The 14,934-nt window shown below is 42.9% G+C and overlaps 1 long non-coding RNA gene across 1 annotated transcript in view; it reads left to right on the top strand.

Annotated features, from left to right (window-relative positions):
• The window catches only part of LOC137654367 (uncharacterized), a 29,137-nt gene extending 20,025 nt beyond the window's left edge, over nucleotides 1-9,112 (top strand). Inside the window, exons 2-3 of the long non-coding RNA XR_011046618.1 lie at nucleotides 8,446-8,639; nucleotides 8,879-9,112. This is a non-coding gene — a long non-coding RNA (uncharacterized lncRNA). The remainder of the gene's footprint in view (nucleotides 1-8,445; nucleotides 8,640-8,878) is intronic.
• Nucleotides 9,113-14,934: the final 5,822 nt, after the last annotated feature.

Below are 14,934 nucleotides of genomic sequence, written 5' to 3'. Positions count from 1 at the left end.
GTTTCGCAGCATGGCCAGCCTGGCGAGTCTTCTGGACCGTATTTCCAGAACACGGCCTCACCCCGTAAACGCAGAGCATGGCCCATGCAAGAATTGGAAGAATATTCAGGGAGGTCTGAGCAACTTTCTTCTTTCCAGAACCTGGTTAGCCCTTCCCCGTCATTCCTTGGAAGCGTTTTTTTTTTTGGGGGGGGGGCCTTTCCGTTCGAGATTTCTCCATCGGCCAAGGGATGGCTGGTTTACCCCTTCCTCTTCTCGCTGATGAATGTTCTCTCCGACTATCCGAGCAGAGCCTCGTAGAGAGAGTGTACTTGGGGGTCTTTGGCCTTGAGTAACCAGCAAGTCCTGGTCTGGGGGACCTGATCGCGACAGCTTGGAACCTCAAGCTTCCGCTGTCCTTCCCCCCAGTCTCAGATCCCGAGACTCTGGCAAGATGCATTCCGGTGATGGTGGGACAACATCGACGCCTGCGTCTTCCCTCCTTTGTTGTCTGTTGAGAATGGGTCTCAACAAGACCAGGTTGTCTGTCAACCTTTCAATGGGCTTGAGAGCTCCACTGGGACTATGCGCAGAACGGTTTCCGGACCCTCTGCTTCCCCTGACGGAACTCCCGGGAGAGCTTCTCCCACGGCACAGGCTACTCAAACAACCACACTGCAACATCTTTCATGAGCCGGGGCGTCGCTTCGGCTTCATGCCTGGAGACACTACGCCTCCTCCTCAAGAAGAGACAACCCGCTACAGTCGCGGGACGGAGGTCGCGTCATCTGCGATAGTCATCCGCAGGGGTCTTCCAGGCGAAGTGGAGAGTCTTCGGTGGTTGGTGTCGTGGGAGATATACCTCTTCCCTTGACGCCTCTTCTCCAGCAATAACGATCTTATTGCCTTTCGGCGGGAGGAAACTCCTTTCCGCTCTCGGCAATGAAGCCTGTCGCTCAGCCTTTCCCTGACCTTCAGGCTTAAAGGAAAACTTTTTCCTTCCCGCTGGACCTTTCCTCGCTCATGCGAAGCTGCGAATGTCCCTGCCCTAGTTGGAGTGAGACCTCCAACTTGGAGCATGGCTCGGACTTTTTAGTCCCTTAAGAGATCTTCTCAAGACCATTTACGTCAGGCCTCTGATCGTATTCCTTCTTGGGGCTCCTGCTCACTCTGGCCGCGGCCAGTGTGTAAGCAATCTTCTTGGTCTCGTACGATTCCGCCCTTTCTAAGGAATGGGGGAAGGCAACATTCAGGTTCGCTCTTGAGTTGTTGGCTAGACTCAGAATCTTGGGGTCCCGGCCCTTCGGTCCAATTCCTTCAAGATTTCGAGTCACCATTCTGTATCTGATGTCCCAAAACTTTCTCCTTCTTGCCAGTAAAGGAATCGAAAGGTTAGCTTTGGGAACAGCTGCAGTTTGTCCTCAGTTGCAGCCGGTTTGGGACCACAAGGAGGACACGGGGGAGAGTCACCAGTATACCTCTTCAACTTGGACCTCGAACCTCTGCAGGTAAACCATGCTTCCTTGTGTTCCGAGTATTGAGTCAATACTGTCGCGTCCCCCATACCCTGACGAGGTGGTATTGGGAACGTCCTAACCCAGAGTTCCTTCTGGAACTCTAGGTCAACTGCCTAGGACGGGTCACACTTCTTCCTTCACACACAAGCTTATGTAGGCCATACTTGTGAGGTGCAGGGACTCCTTTTCTCGAGTGCGACTCACTCGGATTCTGAGTCCCCGGGTAGAGCCAAAGCCAGTATGGCTGGGGACTTTCCACCCTACCTAAGGGGTAAGTCACCCAATGTAAATAGCGTGGTTTGTATTTTGGTTACGGAACAAATGACAAATTCAAAGATAATTTGTATTTTTCCTAACCATACAAACCTTAGCTATTTACACATATTTGCCCGCCAGCCCTGTCCCCCAAGACAAGTCCTACCTCTTAAGTGAAAGTGAGCTTCACCGGTGTGTGAGGGGGGGAGGGGTAGCTAGCTACCACTCCCCTAACCCCCCCCCCACGCTAACTAGCGCGAGGGTAATACACCCTCGTTAAATTCTAATGGCTCGCCATTTCAGCTACGCTAAAAGGTAAACCCAATGTAAATAGCTAACGTTTGTATGGTTAGGAAAAATACAAATTATCTTCGAATTTGTCATTGCTCTCTGCAAAGCATAATGGATACAACTTTTTGGAGAAGTAAATCTGTATTTGCATCCCATTATTTGAAACGTGTCCAGACTCTTTATGAGGACTGCTACACCTTGGGTCCATTCGTTGTGGCGAATGTAGTAGTAGGTGAAGGATCTACCACTACGCTTCCCTAATTCCTAGTACCCTTTTCTCCCTCTTGGAACTTGTATAGTTTTTATGGTTGTATGTGGAGATTGGTCGACAGTCTTCCGCAATCTTTGATTTGGTCAGGTGGTCATTTTGTTCCTTGAGAGCGCCCGGAACAAGGGTATTAGTTGAGGTCCTGTCAAGTTATAGGTTATGCCCCGTTTGACAGCTCCTAGAGATCGTCAGCCCCCTGGGTGGACCGCTGGATCTCCTAAGGATAGCAGACAGAATGAGGCAGAGAACCATTGCAGCAGTCAGCTTCCTTATCAAGTACGAACCTCTTAAGTTTGTTATATTTAACTCTTAAGTGAATTTCCAATTACGTTGCTGTCTCTGACCCACCACCAAGGGTGTCAGTCAGCCATTCTTATATAACCAGCTGGTAAATTTTGTTTAAAAATGATATTTTCATAAAATAAAATTTTGAACACACTTACCCGCTGGTTATATAAGTTATAATCCCACCCTGCTCCCCTCTAGTGACCAAGGGGCATGGAAGGTCAGAATTGGTTGGAATAGTTTGGCCTGTCTACCACGAGGGCGCTAGTATACACCTGGCATATCTGCGATTGCCGGGAGATTTTGAATTTCTGCCGGGCGTCCAGGGACTTTAGCCATTCTTATATAACCAGCGGGTAAGTATGTTAAAAAATGTATTTTATTATGAAAATATAATTTTATGAATTTCTTGCTATTTTAGTATTTCCCTCTAGTTTGCTCTCTGTAGAGCTATACTAGATGTACTACAAGGGATTTTGGCATTCTTTAAGAGTGGCATGACAGTAAATGTTCACAAGTCACAGTTCTTTGCTCGAGTCGTGGTTTGTAACTGATCGCTATCCTGTTCGCTATCAGTCACTTGTTTCCCGACTATTGGTTGGTTGTATTCCCTCCCCTATCTGCTCGCGATCAATCGCGCACACTCTCACTTGCCTGCTAGTGCGCTCTCCTATGGAAGCATCTCCACTAGCGCTCATTCATATTATTGGTCTTACCAGGGAGTTGGCTCCTCAATTTGTACTCGTTCATCTAGCTTAGTGGATTCACACACTGGTGTGTTGTTATCTATTTGCACTCTAAGCTTGCTCACCAGTTTGCTTACGAGCTTCTGGTCATAACGAACCCTTGCTTCTTTACTCATGGATATGTAATACATAGGATAGAAAATAGACACATGCAAGCACACTAATTCTGCGCCCCTTCAGCACAGTTCAATGACTGTTGCTAAATGTAGGGAAAATATCCTGGTGAGATTGACTTTAACTGAGGCATTAGATCCCTGTCCTCTGGTCCATAGGCAATCAAGACTGTCAAGATGCATCTCCTTCGTTGAAAATTGAGATTGTCACCTATTGAGGTTGTGTATGGTCTGCCCTTTGACAGCACCAAACCATCACTGGAGCATTTTTCATCCAGGTAACCACCTTTTGATACAGTTTCCCTTAGGAAAAAGTATTGTCCATTCAGAAGTGGTAGAAAACCATTGTTTACTCTATTCAAAGGTGTCAGTTCTTATTGCACAAATAGGGAGAACAGTGTTAGAAGTAATATCTGTGGTAAAATTGGCCAGTGGTAACGAAAACACTTGGGAAAACTTAACAATATTTATTAACAACAATTTTTCTGAAAAGCCAACCTTGTGACTACCTAACAATTTACAACTTAAGACTAAGCAAATAAAAATGATTAACAAATAACTAAATGAACACTTTAACCATTAATTAACAAGTATCACTTAAAAAAAATAACAATATTCCCCAATGGGAAACCACACACTCTCAGCAAGAGAGAGTCAATTAATGATTAAACACCCAAATGGGTAATTACGATAACATTCCCCTACGGGAAACTACACACTCTCAACTAGAGAGAGTTAAATAGAATAATTAAACTAAAAAAAAAAAAAATAAATAAACGAAATACCTAGCCATATCACACACTTTGAGGCTGGAGAAAAACAACTCCCATAGCTCCAAATAAGGTAGCGGCTCCACAGGCACACTACTACTGTAGGGAGTACAGCTCCGTAGGACTCCTCACCAAAGGGAGGGACACCCCAAAAACAAGGTAAATAATCTTTCCTACCTGGCAACTGCCTCTCTATGTATCACCACGAGCTCTAAGGCTCCCACAGCTGGTCATGACGAGGATGCATTGACAGGGGCGCCTCTCCATAGTCCTCCCCAAAGCCGGGATTTAATGCGTCTGCTCTACAGACTCCAGAAGAGAGCACGCAGGAACAGCAAAACACCGCACGGGGCCAGAAAATCGCCTACATAAAACCGGCAATGGTGGGTGTCGCAATCTTCAAAAAGGCTCAATTTAGCCAGCAGCTGCTATAGATTCGGGAAGCCTTAAAACTCAACTGATCCTTTCACCAAATGAGTTCCTCACTGGTAAACATCGGTGTTTGTTGCCATCCAACGACTCGGAAAACACGGAAAAGAAACAAAGCGTTAAACTAGACACAACTTAAAATGAGCAGGGAGGAGGTTAAACAGCTTTTCAACCGAAAAAAAACTTTAAATTTACACTAATTTTACATAAAAAATAAATGTAGAAACAAGGCTGATAAAAATCAAACTAAAAAATTACGTTAATCCATAATAAAACGGATACAAAGAGGAAAGAGCAAAGACTCCATCAAGAAGGCTAAGAGATTAGCTGACTTCCCGAGGTCTTTTTGTAGGATAGATCCTGACAATCCGTCTTGTATGTCACCTGGTAGGTGGAGGGGTTCCTCAGCAAGTGGAAATGTTTTGCCCTTCAAACCTTTTGATTCCCCAAATAGAGAGATTAGAATAAAGTTTTAATCCCCGACCCATTTTGGTGCCTGCGGGGTTTGTCATTTGAATAAGAAGACAAGAAGCAGTAAGATTCCTCTTCAAAGGAGTGACCTCTCCCGGGGTGAGGACTCCTTAACTCCGTAGGATGGGTATGGCTGTCTGCTGGTCCAGTTTCTACCAAGTCTGAGGGAACTAAGTTAGTGTCTTCCTTTCTATAGGCCCTGTCCCTGATCAGGAGGGTTAATGACATTAGTGAACTCCTAGACCGCCGATTAAAGGCAGGAAAGCGTCAACAGACAGTCTGTGACTTTCTCCCCAGGGTTCGAGACAATTAGAATTCCTCTATGAGAGCTAAGGAGGTATCAAACAAGATCAATATGCAGTATTGGCTCAGAAAGGTTCCCTGAAAGCAGGTCAATTATCGTCAATCCTGTCGCCTGCTTTTCTGAAGCAGAACTTCTATTACAGTATGTAATACATGATTGTCATCACTCTCCTCTACCCTTTGACCCAGCTGTCTCTACCCTGGTCTAATCCTAGCCTCTCAACACATTATGTTCATGTCTCCAGAATCCTGTAACATTGAAGTCGAAGCTTCCTGGTTGGGCCATGAGTCATGTACTTAATGGTACTTAACATCAAACTTTGACCTCTTATTATTATTATTATTATTATTATTATTATTATTATTATTATTATTACTATCCAAGCTACAACCCTAGTTGGAAAAGCAAGATGCTATAAGCCCAAGGGCTCCAACAGGGAAAAATAGCCCAGTGAGGAAAGGAAATAAGGAAATAAATAAATGAAGAGAACAAATTAACAATAAATCATTTAAAAAAGAGTAACGACGTCAAAACAGACATGTCACACATAAACTATTAACATCAAAAACAAATATGTCATAAATAAACTATAAAAAGACTCATTTCAGCCTGGTCAACATAAAAACATTTGCTCCAACTTTGAACTTTTTAAGTTCTACTGATTCAACTACCCGATTAGGAAGATCATTCCACAACTTGGTAACAGCTGGAATAAAACTTCTAGAATACTGTGTAGTATTGAGCCTCATGATGGAGAAGGCCTGGCTATTAGAATTAACTGCCTGCTTAGTATTACGAACAGGATATAATTGTCCAGGGAGATCTAAATGTAAAGGATGGTCAGAGTTATGAAAAATCTTATGCAACATGCATAATGAACTAATTGAACTACGGTGCCAAAGATTGATATCTAGATCAGGAATAAGAAATTTAATAGACCGTAAGTTTCTCTCCAATAAATTAAGATGAGAATCGGCAGCTGAACCCCAGACAGGAGAACAATACTCAAAACAAGGTAGAATGAAAGAATTAAAACACTTCTTCAGAATACTGTACATTGATCACCGAAAATCTTGGAAGACTTTCTCAATAAGCCAATTTTTTGTGCAATTGAAGAAGACACAGACCTAATGTGTTTCTCAAAAGTAAATTTGCTGTCGAGAATCACGCCTAAAATTTTAAGTCATACAAATTTAAAGAAACATTAATACTAAGATTCGGATGTTGAGGAACCACCATCCTTGACCTACTTACAAATGTACTTTGAGTTTTGTTAGGATTCAACTTCATACCCCATAATTTGCACCATGCACTAATTTTAGCTAAATCTCTATTAAGGGATTCACCAACCCCAGATCTACATTCAGGGGATGGAATTGATGCAAAGAGAGTAGCATCATCTGCATATACAACAAGCTTGTTTTCTAGGCCAAACCACATGTCATGTGTATATACTATGAAAAGTAATGGGCCAAGAACACTACCCTGTGGAACACCGGATATCACATTCCTATACTCACTATGGTGCCCATCAACAACAACAACTCTTTGAGATCTATTACTTAAAAAAATCAATAATAATGCTAAGAAACGAACCACTCACTCCCAACTGACTGAGTTTGAAAACAAGGGCCTCATGATTAACACGGTTAAAGGCAGCACTAAAATCAAGGCCAATCATACGAACTTCCTGACCACAATCAAGGGATTTCTGTACAGCATTGGAGATTGTAAGAAGGGCATCACATGCTCCAAGGCCTTTACGAAAACCAAATTGCAAACTAGGGAATAGATGATTACCTTCAGCAAACCTATTAAGACGTTTTGCCAGAAGACGTTCAAAAACTTTAGATAATATGGGAGTTATGGAAATTGGGCGGTAATCAGTGGGACTTGAGCTACCACAAACACATTTACATAGAGGAGTAACAAGAAGAAGAGAAATTAGATAGAATAGTATGCCCGAGTGTACCCTCAAGCAAGAAAACTCAAACCCAAGTCAGTGGAAGACCATGGAACAGAGGCTATGACACTACCCAAGACTAGATAACAATGGTTTGATTTTGGATTGTCCTTCTCCTAGACGAATTGCTTACCATAGGTAAAGTGTGTCTTCTACCCTTAATAAGAGGAAAGTTCCCACTGAACAATTACAGTGCAGTAACCACTTGGGTGAAGAAGAATTGTTTGGTAATCTCAGTGTTGTCAGGTGTATAAGGACAGAGGCGAATATGTAAAGAATAGGCCAGACTATTCAGTTTATGTGTAGGAAAAGGGAAAATGAAACGTGTCCAGAGAGGAGGAGCCAATGTAGTACTGTCTGGTCAGTCAAAAGACACCATAACTCTGTAGTGGTAGTATCTCAATGGGCTGCTGGTGCCATGGCCAACCAACTACCTCATATTAAACAGATTTTGCAGATTTGAGAACACACCCCTTAGAAGAATATTTGGAGTTAAATGGTAAGACAGGATTAGAAATGAAACTACTTGAGTGCCATATATGGATGAGATCATAGTTAGGGGTAGATGGAGATGGTTTGAGCATAATTTTTGCACTCTCCAATCAAGATTAGTTCACCAAACTTTTAACTGAGCTCCACAAGCCACTACAAGAGTTGGATGACCCAGGCCTACATGGCTGAGGACTATGAAGTGTGAAGTAGATGATGATTGGAGAAGTATTAAATTAAAAGCTCAAGATGAAATGACTGGTGAAATCTAACCGAGGCCCTTTGCATCCATGGGCGTAGGAGGAGATGATGATGAATCAGACCTGAGTCCTTTACTCATACTTTCCCGCCACCACCAACCCTTTAGAAAGTTCTAGCTGCAATCAAAGTGTCTACTCGGTGAGCAAGCTAGAGGGGTGGCACTTCCATACCCCAGCCATCTGTATACACCTGGCTATAAAAGTTTTAACTGCCATATTCTTCATTTTCAGTTATCTCTATATATAGATGCCTCAGGTTTATATAGTTAGGTAAACTATGAATTATCTCAAATATTTCCTTCTAGTTAGGATGTGTTCACTTTACCATGGAGTGTCAACAGGCAAGCATAGTTGTCAAACAGTGAGTGGTGGTGATGTTAGAAGCACGGAACCTAAAACCAAGAGCATGAATTTAGCAATAAGCAATTGCCAAAAGGTCTAGCAGCCCAATTGGTGTTCGATTATTCAAGTGAAGAATTTCCTTAAAAAGATTTAGTAGGTAATACTTTTCCACTTTACCAGATATATTTTGTGTTGCAATATTTGCTATTATAAATGTCATGGACATGTCAATTTTTTTTTCCACTTGGATATTTAATGAATTAGAATATTCTATATTTTTTATAACTTCTTATGCAGATTTTACTGAAAAGTAGTCTTTATATTGAAGTTCACAGTAAAATGTTTGAATATTGACTGATTTATCTGTACAATTAACATCTTTTATTTATTTTTCAGACTAGAGTCAAGAGATTATTTACAGCCCCCTGTTCAAAACTGGAAATTATACTGCAAATATGAGATGGTGTAATGAAATATTCCTGTTGATATGAAGATAAGACAGCAAATAATTGGCGATTTATTGAAAAAAAAAAAGAATTCCAGAATGTTCCAGGGGAAGACAGAATAATCAAACTTTTCTATAGTATTAAGATACCCTTACGATAAATATTAATGTCCAGTACTACAAATATCTTGAATCAGTTGTCCCAAGTTATTGAGATATTAGGGAGTTGTGTCTTGCAATGGTCACTCCATTTATAGCCCATACTTCCTGTAGCAATCACTAACTGAAGGTGAAGTTAAAACGAGATAAGTTATAGTAAATAAGTAATATGAATTTGTTCTCACACTAATAAAAACTTTTGTTCTTTGCATAAGAGAAGATATAACTGCGCAAGCTGGCACATGGCTATACAAACTTTTTAACAAGGTGTCAATAACCATTCTGGTTGTTACCAGTATTAGCGGGAAATCCCCAAACCTTCCGCCACTCACAACTAATCCACTTTGATTTAAGCCGTGGTTGAGAGTTGACGTATCTCTTCATGGTTGTATCTGGCATTGGCTGAAGTTGGAAACTTTTCCCCTTTTCTTTATCAGGTCTGAATCAGTGTGCGCGTGTTTGAGGAATGCATTGTAGGAGAGTTTGTCTAAGCATGGCGGACTGCTCTTGCAGAACGATTATGTGCTAAGTTAAGATAGATTCTCACTGACTTTGCCCTTCATGCCGAGGACACTCCTGTATGGAGGCCTGTCCATGTGATGAGTGTTGAGACTAACCTCCTGCGTAGTTGGAGTGGAGCGACAGGAGGAAGTAGTAGTCTGAAAGGGATTCTCTCTCTCTCTCTCTCTCTCTCTCTCTCTCTCTCTCTCTCTCTCTCTCATATATAGTTGTTTAACCCTTGGACTCTCTCTCTCAGTTATGGCTGTTTAACCCTTGGACAATGTCAGGATGCCTGAAAACTTTAAATCATTCATTCATTAACCCTTGGACAACCTTTGAGTCAGGAAGCTCTTCTCCTTTCACCTAGTGAAACAGAATCCTTCATCAAGTGGGGAGCATGCATCTCAAGAGACTACATGTTTTGTAGCCATTCTTAGGGTTTGCAGGCTCACCTAAGGAGGTATTGGTTCATGGGACACGACAGGACAGTATTTCTGCTCTTGCCAGGGTTGGCTTCAGTACTTCCCTTTTCAGAGGCAACAGGAGGGAATCCCTTCTGCTCAGTCACGTGCACCCAGAATATTCATCTTCCGCAGCTGATTCTCTCCCACTTGAGGATCTGCTGGGTAGTGTTCATGAGAACTCTCCCTCTGCAAGCTGTCCCCTGGGGCGGGACTGCTCTGCCCGCATCCTTCTGAACTTGTTTAGGGGTTTAAAGGCCGCTCATGAATGGCAGAGGCAAGGGACAGTGACATTACCCTATCAAGCAGGACAATGCCCTAGAGACTGACCATATATATACAGTACATATGATCAATGCCCAAGCCCCTCTCCACCCAAGCTGGGACCAAGGAGGGTAAGGCAATGGCTGCTGATTACTCAGCAGATAGACCTATAGGTTCCCCCAAATCCCCTATCCTTAGCTCAAAGGAATAGTAAGGTTGCCTCGATCAAAGAAACAAACGAGTTTGAGCGGAACTCGAACCCCAGACTGGCATTCACCAGTCAGGGACGTTACCACATCGGCCACCACAACCCTAAGGTCCAGGGAATATTCATCAAAGTGGTTGAATTTCTGACTCGGAGGCCAAAAAGCTCCAGTGGTAAAACTGAGACGAACATTTGCAGGATGGGAGTTGTCAGCACTGAACTCGTCGAAACCCTCTTCACATAACATTTCATCAACAGCTACCAAAGGACATGAAGGGCAGTATTTCTTCCCTTCTGAGGCCTCACAGTGACGGGTAAGCCCGTCGATGAAATGGTAAGTAAGATTGACATGGTGAGTGTTGTGAGAGCATGGGGAGGCATTCCTGGAACAACAGCATTCCTACCCTTTAGGAACCTTCAGCATGACATCCTCGCTAGTATGAAAGGCCATCTACTCCTGGGAGTACAGCTACCCAGGTAGCTCAAAAGTAACGGCAAGATTTGTCACCAGGGCATTTTAGCTCTGGAGCCAACCTTGCCAGAGCAACCCAGTGTGCAGCTTATCTTGCCACAAAAGTCTTGAGACTCCACTAGTCTCCAGTGAGCCCAGACAACTGTGTTAGCACAACAGGTGAGATTACCATCCAGCTCACTTGGGTGGGTTGAGGGAGCAGCACAGCACCTAACCCCCTCTCAACATAAACTCCAGTGTCTCGCTCACACTCACATTACCTGCACTATAAGCCCTGGCTCAGGGGGGTTGTCTGTGTACATTTCGTTTTTACAGCTACGCTATGCATTTTCCTTTTACAGATAATGGGAACATTAAAAAAAAGGTTGTAGAACTTTTGCACTTGGTATGATTTTTCCATAGAGCTCAATATGCAATCATAGTTCAGCGTTATTAGGCTGAAATGCTTGTATTCAGATTTGACAGAATAACCAACCAGGGAACTGTCTTAGAGTGAATGGGTTAAAACAGTCATAGTCAAATCCAGGACATTGAAAACCTATACCTAGAACTGGAAAGTAACTTCATATCTAGATTATTTTTTATGAATGAAAGCCCCCAAATGGGTTTAGTGGAAATTAGTTTTGGGTAGGGGGAAACTTGGTTTTTGGGTTAGGGGAACATTTGCAAATATTTACCCCTTCACCGACCATTCACTGCTGAAATCAAAGATTGGAATTTTTTTGATGAAAGGACCCCATAAGGATGTTTTTCACACTGTTTAGCCTCTTCAATGAATATTAGTATCTAGGGAGGCTTTGAAATTTTTGGTGGTTTCCAAACGAGGAAATTTTGTTAAGGAATCCCCAAAAATGCATTTTTTTAAAATCCTGCAACTGACATTGAAATATATTATTGATGTGTTGGGTATTTCTTAACATTATAAATGAATATAACTTTTCACTCTTAAGACTGTTCCCTAGTTGGTTATTATGTTTAATCTGAGTACTAGCATTTCAGCCGAATGGTGCTGAACTATAATTGCAAAAGAACTCTGTAGAAAAATGTACCAGTGCAAAAGTTCTACCCAACTCTCTTTAATGCTCCCATCATATGTAAAAGGCATGGTTTACTTGTAGAAGACAAATGTACACACACCCCCCTTAGACCCTATGCTATATGATGTCTTGAACGAGTTTCCTTCTCCCCTGCTATTAGATCAAGCACTGTCTGGACCACGATGGAGAAAGGTGCTTTCCAAAAGATCCTCAACAAGTCTCCAGACTTTCTTGCTCAGATGGCATTTGGAGGCTAGAGACCAGTCATAGATCTGTAGGTTTTGTACGAGTTTGACCTACAGACTCCATTCAATTTAGAGACCGCTGCCACGGTCAGACAGGCAGTAAGAAGGGAGACTTCATGATCACATCGGATCTAAAAGATGCGTACTTCCAGGTCCCCATCCATCATATTTCAATGAAGCTCCTCTTAATCATATTGCACAACAAGATATACATGTTCAGAGCAGTGTGCTTTGGTCTGTCAACAGCCTCTCAAGTGTCCACATGTGTGTTCACTTTGGTTTTGGCCTGGGCCCACTTCAATATACCTGGATGATTGGCAGACTCAGTTCAGACCCTTCCCCATCATTGAGACAGACATCATGAGTTTTGCCTCGATCTTGGAATTGTGGTAAAAAGAGAGAAATAACTTAAGAAGGAGAGTCTCAAGATTCAAGGAAGGGTTGCACCGTTCCTCCAGCAAAACTTGCTGCAAGCAAATCTGGGAAAGTGCCTGTTGGGTCAACTGGTATCATTAAGAGTGACTGGCGCTAACCAGTCACCTTTGCATCCATTCACTGAAGTTGCAACTGAAGACCTCGTTGTCTCAGGAGAGGGACTCTCTTGGAATGCTGGCGTCAATGACCTTTGATGTTAGAGAACTTCAAATCATTCATTCATTCTCCTGGAATGCTTGTTCCAGTGTGGTCAGAGCAGAATAAAAACCGGAGTTGGTGGATGTTAGACTACGACCTCCTTCAAAGGGTAGACAACCTTTCTCCTCCTCCAGGTTTGATGCTCTTCCCCGATGAATCAAAGAAAGTTAAGAGGCTCACCTGGTGCAGCACATCGCCTCCTGGCTGTGGTCCGAGTCAGATCAGCAATACCACACAAAACTCCTAGAGTTGAGGGACCTCTAGCTCAATAGCTTAGTAGTGCTGATGAGCGACAGCACAACCTTAGATTTTTACTGTATCTCTGGAAGGAAATACTTGCTCAGTTTCGACAGTAAAAGGCTATGACTAGGCCTTGAGCCAGATATATAGATGGGAAGGAGTTGATATTTCTTCTTCAGTAGAATTGTGTATGATCATATGGAGTTTTAAGCAAACTTGCTCCCAGTCGGAAGTGAAACCTCTGGGACTGACAAAAGTTCTTTGTTCCTTGGAAGGAACATCATACAATCTGTCAAGTCTGGTTTCAGACCACGATTTAACTTTCAGACAGTATTTCTACTTGGTTTGACCTCTGCGAAGAGGCTCAGTGGGCTACGTGGTCTCTTTTACGACATCGCTCACTTAAGGGGATGGAATCAGTTTTCGTTTGGCTTCATCCCTGAGTTTGTTTCTAAAGCTCAAAATCCGGTGGTTTCCAACTAGATTTAGTTCCTTCCAGATTTTGTCTTCAGCAGGTAACCGATGACCCTAATCGGCTGATTTTGTGTCGTATGAGAGCATTAAGGCATTATCTCAAAGAAATGAGGAGCTTGCCCTCAATTGATATAAGTTAATCAGTTTGTGAAGGGTTGAGAGGAAAGTGACCAAGAACACCATCCCCTAGATAGGTATTTGTCATCGACCGTGCCATCAATCCTTCCCCTCCCCAACGAGGGGTATGACCCAGGGCTCATGACATCAGCAACATAAGCATGGCTCTGGTGTTCAGAAAGAACCTCTCTGTGATACAGGTTTTACAGGCCGGCATATGGAAACAACAAACCATGTTCACAGCTCACTACCAGCAAGATGTGACACACAAGGCTCTAGATGAGTTTATGCCTGGCCCTGTGGTAGCTGCTCTGCAAGTGGTATAGCTACCTTAGCTCCTCTCACAAGACTATTACTAGTCATTCGAGGACAGAGGTTAGGCTTTAAGGTTTAATGGCCAATCATGAATGGCGGAGGCAAGGGACAGTGACATTACCATAACGAGTAGGATAATACCCTAGAGACTGACCATATATTCATATGATCAGTGCCCAAGCCCCCTTTCCACCTAGGCTAGGACTAAGGAGGGCCGGGCAATGACTGCTGATGACTCAGCAGATAGAGCTATAGGCTCCTCCAAACACCCGATCCTTCGCTCAGAAGGATGGTGAGGTTGCAGCAACCATAGAAACTAACTAGTTTGAGTGGGACTCTTAACTCCAGTCTGGCTTTCACCAATCAAGGACGTTACCACATCGGCCACCACAACCCTTTAGTCTGCAATCAATGTAAAAGAATGACTGGCTTTTACTTTTCTCCATCTCCCCTTCTCTTGGGGTGCAGTACAATATCTAACTCCCTGTCAGCTGTAACTTGTCAACTTGTTACGTAACCAATCTCCTTACAAACGGGAGTTGGTGGAATCAGTGGACCACATTGTGTATACGTATTTGCAATTTTATTGATTATAAATTGCCCGAGACGTTGTCACAATTATGTTCTTAAACTCACTTTCCTCTTTTACACGGGCCGTCAACTCGCTACCATTGTCAAGTCACTGGTTCACAAGATGTCAGGATGCTCACTCCTTACACATTATCATGCTCGAGTGTTGCAATACTACGTAAAAGTTTCAGCTAGTGCGAGTCTCGTTTGTAAAAAAAAACAAAGGTTTCTATTCGTGTAGGAACATTTGAATGATTTGAATGTTCTTTACACAAATTTTGCCTGCCATCACTTACACCGGGAAGCCCCTTTTG

This window comes from Palaemon carinicauda, chromosome 15, assembly GCF_036898095.1.
Source record: "Palaemon carinicauda isolate YSFRI2023 chromosome 15, ASM3689809v2, whole genome shotgun sequence".
Taxonomy (NCBI): domain Eukaryota; kingdom Metazoa; phylum Arthropoda; class Malacostraca; order Decapoda; family Palaemonidae; genus Palaemon; species Palaemon carinicauda.
Note: the sequence above shows the minus strand (reverse complement) of the source record. Positions and strands in the feature narration are given on the sequence as shown.